Genomic DNA, 10,000 nt, shown 5'->3' on the forward strand with positions numbered 1-10,000 from the left:
TCATAGAAAACGCAAATCAATGACATATGAAGTAGCTCTTAAATGATTGTATGGATGTCGTGAAATTTTGGTTATTGAATCCAATAATTCTGTGATCTGATATTAAAGCGGCTTTACTGAGCCCCAAGCAGTGTTACAGAGCAGTGTGATAATTGATCAGTGCTGGTGTACATCCAGAGGTTCTTCTGTTCAGTTTGACGTCTTACAATCTGATAGAATTGGCAACACAAACACAATCCTGTGAAAACATAGAAGTTTCTCCAAGTTGGAAGGCTGTTTTCATCTTTATAAATCCATGTTGTGTTGCGCTTGATGAGATTCTAGCTCTTGTTATGTCCCTTGGCAATTAGAAATTGATTAGAATTTTGTTAGCTGTCAATATATAATGATCAAATTTGATTCTGTTTAATTCTATTTGTATGAGGAAGTTCCAGATTCATTATCATAATGCATTTAAAAATTTTTATTAAAAATAATAGCTCAGAAATATACCAATTTTTCAGCCTTATCATTGTATCAATGCTTTATGAACTAAAATGCAATATTCCTTTCTTTGGAAACAGATAAGTATGCAGCAAGAAAAGATATGTTGACAAAAAAAAAATTACAATGTATTTACAATGTTACAGACATTTAAATCTTAGCTGATGTTAAAAGTCTGTAGTCACCTGATTTCACAATTATTTGTACATCTAGCAATGTTTAAAGACACAAGAAATGGGAAACATGACTCGAATTTGATATAATTGCTATTATAAACTTGTCAGACCAACAATTTACTCTTGACAAAATAGGCAGGCAGAGTGAAATACAGTCAGAATATTTGTGGAATGTCTGTATGGAGGCAAGAAATCAGCAGTGTTTGGTTAATTTTATTGATTCACCAAACAGTGTACTTCACATTGGATGTGTACAAAAGATATCAAGTTGTATATACACCCAACTGAAATGCTAGCCACCTGCACAGCTTGTCTGTATGGTGGATATATATTGCACAGATATCTGTAGTATTATTTTTGTAAAAATTCAGTTTGAGGTTTTGTCTATTGATTCTACATGTATATTAAGTAACACCATATTTATAGCATGGATCTTGAATAACTTGGGTTTTTTTGTCGTTTGAGTTTCAAACAGTTAATCCCAAAATTTACAAAAAATGGCTGCCTTCTTTTAAACATTTAGAGGAAAACCCCATCTACTGTTTTTTTTTGCCTCTTATAGTAATTCCCTGGAGACTTTGTATGGAATCTGCAAACAAAAAATACTTTTCTATTTAGGTTTTAGACAGAGTGAACAAACATGTATTGATGCATCAATTAAAGCATGGGGTTATTGCATTTCCACACAAGTTAATCATCCTCTACTGGGAATGCATTCAGCTCCCAGGAACAGAATGTGTGTATCTAATGTAATCTCTGTTGTTCTCGGAGAACTCTAATTCAATCAGTTCGGACATGTTTTGAATAGCGTATTGAGAAAGAGCAATTCGCTGAGATTAATGCATGTTTAACATGATGGCTAAAATCTAATCAATGAGTTTAATGTTTGTGTTGTGATAATTTGTCACAAATATGGTTACTGTATTTGGTATGTTGTCAGATTCTCCACACAAATGGAGAATCTCTGGGGTACCAGGTAGTCACTGAGGGACAATACAGCTCTATAATACACCATGGGGGTAAATTACAACCTCTCCAGCTTTTAGCTAGTGTGTAGTGTTAGTGCCAACTGGGAGTGCTGCACCACTGTCTCACTGATGTAACAAAAATGGTTTCATTCTGAAACTGAAAAGCAAAATGCTTTATTAGACAAGGTGCTAATAATAAAGAAGATAAGTATTAGAGGGAGATACGGATTTGTCAGCACTTATCAGCCCCTCCAGCTGAGAGAGGTTATGATAGGGCATTGTGTAGCCAGATAATCCATTGTGTATTGCACTGATACCCATATATCATGCAAGAGGTCATGTGATACAAAAAAACAAGATGGTGGGTATATATTTCAGTGGTATTGAAGTTGGCTGTCTGTTTCACTTTATCAGTGGTACTTGATATTATCTAAAAGCTAATGAAAGCAGTTACAGAGAGAGAGAGAGAGAGAGAGAGAGAGAGAGAGAGAGAGAGAGAGAGAGAGAGAGAGATTAACTGAATACAATGGTACTCAATTTTCTTTGTCAATGAACATTGCAATCTAAGCTCTTTTATCTATAAATGCCATGCTCATCAGATTTTGTTCCTTTTATGAGTAACCTTTTTTTCATTGATTATTCATTACCGGCAATTGTAACTTGCTTGAGCATACATATTACTTGAAAAGTGCAGAATGAAAGTTGGACACATATTGCATATGAAATCCAATTAGCCAATAATGTAGTGAGATCAAATGAGAAAGAATTTTTTTTTTATTTCCATCACTATTCTGAACACCGATATGCTGAGCTGCAAAATGAAATATTAAACCATTAACAGGAAAACAGTCTCATTTGTGAACTAGCCTGGAGTTCTAAAGTCAATATGGAAATGACACTCCATATTACCATATACCAGTACTTGATGGGGTTTGTAGAGAGATGAAATAATAACATTTTTCATATTCAGCTCTGATCCCTGCAGCTCCGCAGTCTTCCTGTGACTGTGTGCCGTTATTGATGTTAAATATGCTGCTTGTCCTATCTCATGGTTATCGCAAGATTATGGCTGACAGCAGCTAATCCCTGCTAGATCTTTCTCAATAGTTCTATTGGGGCCTAATTATCATATTCTGGATACCTTTGATCATTGGGTGGTGGACAGTTATTCTATTACTAGTGAAAGATAATCCCTAGGTTGCTAAAATTTAATAACTAATGTAGACATTTGTGAGATCGATGTATTGTCTTTATGTAGCTAAGTTCTGGTTTTGGGGAGTACTACTGTGATGATACTGTAGCATTTTTTATAAGCATAACTTGTGGTTACAGTACAGAGTATTGAGTTGACTGAATATTGTGTCTGTCCAATGTAAGATGATCATGTATTGGTCTTACTGGAATTAGACTAAATAACAGTTGAAGATTGAAATATGGTGACACACTGATTTTTTTAGAAGCTCAGACAATATTGATAAATGCTAAGCTGTGATACCTTCATTATCTAATGTTAGATTTATATTATATTGAGGTAACACAGCATCAAGTTCTTGAGCATGTAAGATTCTGAAGTGTTATCATCAGAACATTAACACTGATTCTTGTATAGGAAGATATGTCTAGTTCCTGACAAGATACATATTACAAAAAAAACCTATATCTAAGATGATTAACTCTCTCTTTCTCTGTTTGATAAAGGGATCTGTATGGGTAATCTTTTGGATATACTATAAGTTTATGAAGGTTTCTTGTGGGTTTTCTCTTGCAAGTAAATAAAATAAAAGTTTGAAAGGTTTCAGTTTAATTGGAAGTACAAATATATTTATGGGAATCTCTAACTGCTGTTTGAATTTGCAGGAAATGACTAAACTTGGTATCTGTTTGTGTCATAAGTTGAGGAAAAAGCTTATTGATGCATCACTTACCAATAAGGAAGAAAGCCAGAGTACTTGTGTACAATGATACCAAAATTAGCTGGCAGAACTTGATACAAGCACTGTCCTTAACTAGATTGATCTAGCCCAATGTTATTGAAGCAAGTGCTATTGTCTGTAGACCAGGCATAAATGGGCAATAACGAGAGAAAAACGCAAAACAGGAGAAAATTCAAAGATACATTAGAAACACAGACCTTACTCATCTCTGTGAATTTTAGGCGGCATCTAGAGTTAATTCATTGTTAATGGGTTTTTGAATGAAAGTGTTAAGTTTGTGTGTTCATTAAGGTTTCAGAGAATTTGTAGATGGCGTTGGTGTTTGCTTCTGAAGTTTGAATATTGACCAGTCTGTATAAGCTTAGACCCTGGGGTCCATTGTAGCAGAAGGTGTGGCTACCACACCAGAGGAATTTGGAAGTCATCAATTACAGTCACAATAGTACCTCCAAAGTCTTCAGTCTGTGCTCTTACTGTCCGCACCAACATTGTGTGATTTCACAGTGGTAGATCTAATACAATTAAAAACCCCTTGATGAAATTTACAACAAATAGACCTACCGGTATAATGACAGTATATTTACCTAGTTGGTAGTGTCCCAAACAATTTTTCTGTGGACTGTTGTAGCTAAAACGAGACATACAAGATACCGAACGAAGAATAAAATTCACCTTGTGTATCTTTTTGCTTTGTTTTGGACTAATTTAAGTTCAACTTAAATGTAGCATTTGATGTATTTTTGTGGATTATCTCAGTTTTTAGTTTGTCAGTCAAAGACGTGTTCAGTTGGACGTCAGTATTTGTAGTGATATTGCCCATGTGCATAGAGTAGTGATTAACCTAGCTAGTTCACACACTGTAGTGCATATCACACAGTAGTATGCATTTTGACAAGGTCAGATATACAAGGGGAATCAAAATAGGCATGTATGATTTTATCTAAGAATCCAATATTGATGAACCATGTGGGATCATTGTATGAGGTTTTATCAATAATCATTGTTGTATACAAGTGTTGGGTACATTGGCGTTTTATTAACAGTTTATCAAATTAGATTATCCAGATATAATCTGAAATTAAATAACATTTAAATACATGTTTATAGTTTATACATTAATTACAAAAGTACAGTGTGCATTTTCAAGATCAAAATGGAGAAGTTTTGACTTAACACAGTTGAACTCAAGTTCATGTGTTGAAATGCTAAATTATAATTGAGTGACATTTTCCATGCAAAACCTTTTCTTGTTTTTTGGGGTTTTTTTTCACGTAATTAAGAGAAATATTATGATAATACATGTATAGGTATGTACTTTTAATGAGAGTAGTAAAAGTATTAAAATCTAACTATCTGGTATGAATTGGATTAAGTGGTTGAATTTTATTAATATGTCAATGAAAATAAAGGAAATTGGTTTTGTCCTTAGTATGTCGGAAGATAGCTGAGTACTTAGGAATAATGTGAAACATGCAGTAACTAGCGGCGGTAGATAAGGAGGCAATCAGACACAGTATTATCACAAGGTTATTGATGGGCAGTCAGCTGCCGCCTTCCTAGGCAGGCTCAGGTAATACAAAGCATCAGAGTCAATAAATGAATTTATTACTGATATTGAGCATGGCTCAGAAATTTGTGTTTCCTCCCAAGAGAGAACAGAGAACCCACATCCTCTGGTAAACACAGAAAACTGTTAAAAGTGATATTGAAATTGCCTGTGGCTGCTGAGAAGCTGGTTTTTTCAGAAGTTGCATTCTTTCAGCAGAAGTAATTTTTGGGGTTCTCTAACTGCTGGCAGTGTTTTGACTATGTAGATATCTACACTGGGCGGTGAGACCGTGCTATCGGCTAATGCTCCAAGATAAACTTGTTATATGTGCTGTGTACTGACACTTTGTCTCGGGTCTTTAATCGCAGTGTGAATTATAGGGCCTGTTCCTCATTCGGAGCTCAGGGACTGCCGTATATTGATATATTTCATGTTCTGTGTGAAGGACGTTGCAGCAGTTATACCTTTTCTAAAGATCCACCAGTGATTAAATTGATCAGACCCCAGAGCTGAAGAGAGGGGTAAGTGGTCTGCTTAACTGGTGAAAATAATCATTTTATGTTCATTGTGATAAATATCTTTAAAAGTCGTGGTTTCTTTGTCAATTTGTGTAAGCATGTGGTCTCTGTGTCTATGTATGCTGTGTCAGAGCAGAGATGTGAGAAACAAGGGGATAAATCAAAAAGTCATTGTAAACAGTAAAAACAAATCGCAGGTTTCTCCTGATAAATCCTATGCATAGACTGATAATTTGTGCACCTGCAGGAAAAAAGCTGAAACACAGAGAGGAAAAAAGGAGCAGGGGTTTAATGGGGAAATTTTTAGGGTGAAGCCATGCTGTGATGATCTGGCAGTCGTAACAGGATGAATGTTATTAAATGTTGAAGTGTACCATGTTGAGAATGCTTGGAGATTTGAGATAAAGATATAAAAGCCACAGCTTTAAAAACAAGAATACTTAGGGTTTTTTCACCAAGGGAAGAAAAAATGCTTTTGTTTGTAATTGCTTATATGAGGAATAGAATTTGGCAGTAAATGTTGTGAAATGTTATGCTTGTTCTGTATTTCCTATCAGATGATGCTATTATTGTAAATGAGATGATTTTTGGAAAGGGAAAAAAATTAATCTGCCTATTTTTTTTTTTATAATGAGGTGCATGTTTATTGATCTGTTTGCTGGGTGTAAATGAATGATTGGGAAATCAGAAAGAGGAGGGGAAATAGAAGATTGATCAAAGAAAAATGTGTTTAATTACAAGCTTGTTGGGCACTGGCAGGAACTGTTAGCAGTGTTTTGTTAATTCATACCAGTGTTGGTCCAATGATCTCTAGCTCTGGAGTAGGCTGTCTGTCTCTTAGAAGAAAATATTGATGAGATGGAAATTGCCATGTTTAGAGAAAGCTCAATATGATGACTGAATTGATTTTTTTCCCTTCTCCATTGTGATGGAGCTGTCATGGAACTTTTTTATATAATGGCTCACTGTGTCAGAGAGGAAAAAGGGAATCAGCTCTAGATTATAAATTAACAATCTCTTATTGATGTTAAATTGACATTGAAGCTGTTTCCTTGGGTATTAGGGCAAGAGCATGACTTCATAATTGATTCTTTTTTTTTCCTGGGTTTCTGGTGAATTGAGTTTGTTATCTCAATTGTTGTTGTACCTATGCATTGTTGGGGTTTTAAATCCTGCTCTAGATTGAAGTAGAAGAATTTATTAACCTTTAAAGGGTGTTTTGATTCCAGACAGTTTTTGCTCCTGTTCATAGGCAGATCGGTGTGCATTAATGTAAGTGATAAGGAGGATATTGATTGTAAGTAAAAAAGCTTTCATCAAAGGTTTTTCGGTCCTTTTTTGCACAGAGCAATAATTAGAAAGCTGAAAAGTTTAGTTTGTAAATGAGAGCTGAGAGTGTATCAGCTTTGTTATTTCTTGAGTCAGGCATTAAGCTGTAACACACTAGGTGATAGAGGCATGTCAAATAGCGCACACAAACTCAGGATCTGTAGCGAATTACTCGCTTAATCCCAGAATTCCTCCAGCGCTGACATGGATTCTGCCTTGTTCCACACGTGGATTGTCACTTTACAAAATCAATTCGACTTCAAAGCATGCAAGTTGCATTACCTTGCAGAATATAATTATGTAGCCCTATGGCAGGTATTATGTTGCTGGAACTCTTAATGATGTAGAAATAAAAAATTTCCCTCTTCATTGAAGTGAAATTTATACTGATTAAAGAATTAACAAAAAGATGTTTCAGGAAGATTGTTGTGTAATAGATTAAAGCTGCATTAAATTACTGACATATGAGAGTCGCATATGAGTTTGAGGTTGGCTTTGAAAGGTACATTACCAAGTGACAAATGACCTGTGTTGACCCTCTGTGACCTTTGCACTATTCAGAAGCTCTGTGTGAGAGCACCTGTTACCTGACATCAGGTTTTATCAAGCAACATAGGTGATATATTATGTTCAAAAGTTTGGTTGACAAGCCTTGCCCAGAATTATATTGATCTTGCACATGTTGTGACCACATAAGAAAGCCCTGGTTTAGTTTGAGGCTATAGATGTCTGGCTGCTGAAGTTTTTGTATGGTAAATGACCAGTTATGTATATGGACTGGTATAAATACTGCATGTATATTAATAGTGTAACCTATTTAGTTGATATCCTTAGGACATTGGTGTCTGATAAATTGACCACAATAGATTTACTTGACTGACATACTTTTTCGCTTAGTTCTCTTTTTATTATCAAACTTGACTGTTCCATATGTATATGTGGGGGATCCACTAATCATGTACTATTTTTCTTTAATCTGCACACAAATGAACAGGCCAACCTGTATATAGCCCTCCACCTTCCCCCAATGGTTGCTAGCTGTGGTGGTTTTTATTGCCCTGTGTTCTGGTCCAGTCTTTAAATGCTGCCTGATAGATAGCCATTAAGTGTTTGATAGTCCAAAGGTGACAGTTGCCGTGGACATGGTCAGCAGATCCTTCAGCTCATCTGTGTAGGCTATGATTATTTGGCTGTAATGATGCATGCTGGGACAGATTAATATTCATTACAGGGACATAACTGTCAATCTGACCCTACACGGTGACTGGTGGATCTGCTGGCCTATTATATATTTTATATACTTACTGACAGTATATCTTCATCAAACAGTCTACACTTTGAAAGGAAAGCTCAGCCCCCCCCCCCCAACTTAAAGAAATATTATACCGTTAAATAAAAAAAAAAATAATTCATAAAGAAATACCACACACACCTTGTATGAAAAGAATTGTAAAATAAGAGCCAAATAAAGATGTAAAATTTCCAATGTCACAGTGTAAAAATTAAGATAAGTACAAGGAAACCTGCACCTACAAGTATATCAAAATCAATTCAAGATTTCAGAATTTATTTCTTATTTCAATTTCAAAACATTAAAAACTCATTCCAATACAATTTTACAATATTAGACTAATCGTCATGCAATCCCATCTGTCAAGGCAACCCACAAAAATTGTGATACCTTCATCTATACTTAGAAGTGAATGAAAAAGAAATACATGTACTATTAAATCTTGGAAGTATTCATTGCTCAGGAAAGAATTTTCATTCTCTGTGATATCATTTACAACTGCACACTGAGTTTCCAGAAACAGGAATTATGCATTTTCAAATAAAGTTAAGACTTTTGGTAAACTCGTATTAAATTTGCCTTTAAGAATGGAATGGATATTCAGTGATCCACTGTTGTTACATTCATTTCCAAAGAGTAAATGCCAGAGTTTTCTGATAAAAGTTTCTTAATTAGATATTCCTATTGCTGTCTCTTTTAACAATAATAATAAAGATAAAGGACAATGGTAATGTTCTGATGGAAAATGTCCATTGATTTTGTAGGTGTTGGAACGGGGACATGTAATACTGACTCGAGATTCCATAGTGATGTCTAATAAATATTTTGTGAGATTCTGTCTGTCAAATTACTGAGTAGAATTTCTTGAGATTAACATGACTGAGAATGTTTACATTGTCTCAATGAAGAGTGTGTGCTCTGTTATGCAACATAGTCACTCCCAAGAGATATATTCACTGTGATATGCTTCTGTCTTTTTTGCATGTAGTTCATCAAAGATTAGTTTTTCCTCTCCAGTCCCTAAGCTAGCAAGCCATCAATAATACACAATCTGCACACAAGGCAAATATAAAAATGTTTAAATTGGTTTCTCTAAGGCCTCTTTTGCCTTGAATATATCCAGAGAAGAAATAAAATGAATGTATTATGAATTAATGAAAATCTTCATGAGGAGTTTAAAAAATGGTGTTCATTCTTTGATCTTACTTGTGAAACTGAAGTTGCAAATCATTTTTTTCAAATGCATAGACCTTTGTTGACATAATCCAACTTAGAATGACAATTTCAGAACGTGAAAGCCCAATGGGACAATAGTCGTTATAGCTGTTTAAATATTATTTTCTTCAGTCATTTATGTTTTAATGCCAAGTCGAACAAAAGCCACCATGTGGCGAGAAATCAAATATTTACCAAGCTTTCCATTAGAGTATTAAAACCTTCGTGTTTAGAAATCAGTTAGTGCAAGACGACTATGATTAAACGATCCCCGCAGACCCACAGTTAATATGGCTTTGATATTTCAGGTCTCTCGTATAAACCTCTTTTTTACTCTGGATTGTGGGCTGATTTTACTGATTATTCCGTCCATGTAATAGACTTGCGAGTGATCAGCTATTGTAATGAAAACCACAAGTGTCATGTGTATTGACAAGTTGTTACCTGTTCACCTGTTCCGTATTTTTATCCGTTGGTCTGTGTCTCATATATTCACTTAATCGAAACATCTTTATTCTTATCGATCGCTGTCTATAA

At 34.9% G+C, this 10,000-nt stretch overlaps 1 protein-coding gene across 4 annotated transcripts in view; it reads left to right on the top strand.

The window, feature by feature from the left end:
• The window catches only part of LOC128189706 (arginine-glutamic acid dipeptide repeats protein-like), a 67,478-nt gene that overhangs the window by 18,813 nt on the left and 38,665 nt on the right, over window positions 1-10,000 (top strand). Inside the window, exon 1 of one of the 4 annotated variants that reach the window (XM_052861427.1) lies at window positions 5,229-5,631. The exons of the other annotated variants lie outside the window; for them this stretch is intronic. The gene's annotated coding sequence lies outside the window, so the exon portion shown is untranslated. Of the gene's footprint in view, window positions 1-5,228; window positions 5,632-10,000 lie in introns of those variants that run through there. 4 annotated transcript variants of the gene reach the window in all.

The sequence above is a fragment of the Crassostrea angulata genome, chromosome 6 (genome assembly GCF_025612915.1).
Source record: "Crassostrea angulata isolate pt1a10 chromosome 6, ASM2561291v2, whole genome shotgun sequence".
NCBI lineage: Eukaryota > Metazoa > Mollusca > Bivalvia > Ostreida > Ostreidae > Magallana > Magallana angulata.